We start from the raw sequence: 2,720 nt of genomic DNA on the forward strand, positions 1-2,720 counted from the left end.
CCTATGCACAGGGAGACAGCTCAGGGGGCAGGAGTCCATGGAGGGATGGACACTGGGAAGAGGTAACTATGGGGAGGAAGAGGGAGGGGAGCTGTTGTATTGTGGTAAACTGTGGTCAATGTCATGAGACAAAATATATGTAAACTGCTGTATGGAAAGTGAATTTGCTCTATAAATCTTCACCCAAATCACAATTAAAAAAATAATAAAATGAAAAGCAATGATCTAATTACTGGTCTCACAAAAGAATCCGTGTTCTCTAGCCAGTTTCTTCAGGACCTCTTTGACCTCCCTGTTTTCAGATGATGGGGTTCAACATGGGGGTCATAATACAAAAGGGCACAGAGACCAAGAAGTCTATATCCATGCTGAAGCCTACATTGGCTCTGTCGTAGTTGAAATTGCATGTTCTAAAGAAGACTGCCACCACAGTGAGGTGGGAAGCATGGGGAGAGAAGGCCTTGCTCCTGCCCTGAGTAACGGAAATTCTCAGGATGGCAGTGATGATGAGTATGTAGGACATATGTAGGACACTGCTATAAATAGGCAGGGACGCAGGGTAATGGTGGCACTGGCTGAAGGATCACAGACTCATTGACAAAGGTGTCTGAGCAGTAGAGCTTCAGAAGCAGTGGGATGGCATGGAGAAAGTGGCTTATTTAGTTGGGCCCACACAGAGTGAGTGCGGTTGTCAGCACTGTATGTGTTATGGAATCTGGCAGTCCACACAGTCAGATCCCAGTCCCCAAGTATACACAAATCTTCACATTCATGAGGAATAGATATTGAAGAGGGTGGCAGACAGCTACATATGGGTCATAGCCATAGCAGGTGATAATATACGCTCGGTGCTGGCACAGGTCACAGACAAAAAATCTGATAAAGACACCCCTCATATGAGATGGTCTTCTCCTAGAAGAAATTCACCAACATTACTGGGAGTATGGTGAATGAATAGCAGATGTCCAAGAAACTCAAGGTGCTGAAGAAATAATACACCATAGTGTAGGGTACAGGACTGACTCTGATGGTTGTTGATAAGAAAGCATGGCCCAGAAGAATTATCAGATAAATGACTTAGAAAATCAGGAGCAACGTGCCTTAGAGTTCAGGATGGTTGGAAAATCCTAGGAGGATTAATCTGATGACTACAGTTTGATTTTCCATTTCTTTGAATTCATTCTCAACTGAAATGAAAATTAAGAAATAAAATATAAATACAGTGAAATATGAGGACAAACACTGGAGAGCTGGCTAGCATTCACTCGTGCTTCAGTTCTTGAGTTAGATAACATCCCTTCTAGAAAGTATAACTTGACTTCCTGAGACTTGACCATGCGCATCTCCCAACCACACCTCATGTTCCTCTGCTCCTGTGCTTACTTGTCACAATACCACTGTTTGCTCTTAACATATTTGGCTCTCCTACTAGTCTATTTTTTCTATGAGGCAAGGAACTTATCTTTCTCTTTAATCCATGCGCACTCTATAAAACTTTTGTTAGAAGAAACTAAGGAAGGTGTTCTGGTTACCTAGTGCCGCGCTGACAGAAATATACCACAAATGGGATGACCTTAATAAACAGTTTATTCTTACAATCTGGAGGCTTTAAGTCCAAGTTCAAAGTGCCAGGCTCTAGGGGCTGGGTGAAAGCCCCTCAACCTTGGGGTCCAGCTCTGCCTCCTGCTCCCGGCCCACTGGAGCCAGAGGTGTTTTTTTCACTCAGACAGCTGCTGGCTGCTGAGGCTGAGAAGCCCCAAGGTTGACAAGTAAAAAGACACAGTCCCGATGTTACCAAACCACATAGCAGGCCATTAACTTAAGTCCACTGTAAGTCCCAAGGTCGGCAGAGTATAGCAGGCTGCTGAGCAACGACACAGCTACCTGCAGGGTCCAAGAGTGCCAAAGACTAGAGACCAGACCCAAAGGTTTGTCCTTATATACAAGAAGCAGACCACATACCCAAAGGCAGCTACCCAGCTGCTTGTGGTAGATCCCACCATGGAGTTGATTGCCAGTCTCCTCATGGGGATTAACTACCATCAGCTGCCCAGCCACTCAACCAGGCCCAGCCAAGTTGACACACAAACTGAACTTTCACAGAAGGAAATACAATCTTTAGTACTGATAATTCAATAAAGTTCATGAATTGAATTAGAACCAAATATTTTTCATCCCAAGCTTCCTCTTCTACGGAGCTCACTGTGAAGATGTCACAACCCCAAATTTTATGTTACCGAGTATAAAGTGATCATTACTACCCAGTGCTACTCTTGTGAATGTTATATTACATGGCAAAAGTGACTTTGCAGGTGTAGTTATGGTTATTAATCACATTACCTTAAAACAGAGGAAATCAGAGAGTCAAAGCCTGAGAAGGATTTGACATGCCAAATGAAGATGAAGAAGCCCATCTGTAAAGTAAAGAGTAACCTTAACCCTATAATCATAAGAAACTAAACTCTTCTAACAAAGTGAAGCGTTTGAAAGTCCGATCTTCCCCAGATTATCTAGATAGGAAGCAGCTCCTCTGACACCTTGATTTCAGCGGAGGATTCAGTTGAGTCATGCTGTGACTTGACTTCAGACCTACACAACTCTGAGACAATAAAGGGATGTTTTAAACCACTGTGCTTGTGGTGATTTGTTACAATATCAATAGGGAATTAATATACCAAATACCACTTTTGGTATATATGGGGCTTGTTGTTGTTGTTGTT

General features: G+C 43.1%; 1 pseudogene; it reads right to left on the reverse strand.

Annotated features, from left to right (window-relative positions):
• LOC103204928 overlaps positions 1 to 2,255 on the reverse strand; it is a 32,169-nt pseudogene extending 29,914 nt beyond the window's left edge.
• Between the last annotated feature and the right edge of the window lie 465 nt (positions 2,256 to 2,720).

This window comes from Orycteropus afer, unplaced genomic scaffold (assembly GCF_000298275.1).
Source record: "Orycteropus afer afer isolate SDZICR_OR568_19922 unplaced genomic scaffold, OryAfe1.0 scaffold00010, whole genome shotgun sequence".
Taxonomy (NCBI): Eukaryota; Metazoa; Chordata; class Mammalia; order Tubulidentata; family Orycteropodidae; genus Orycteropus; species Orycteropus afer.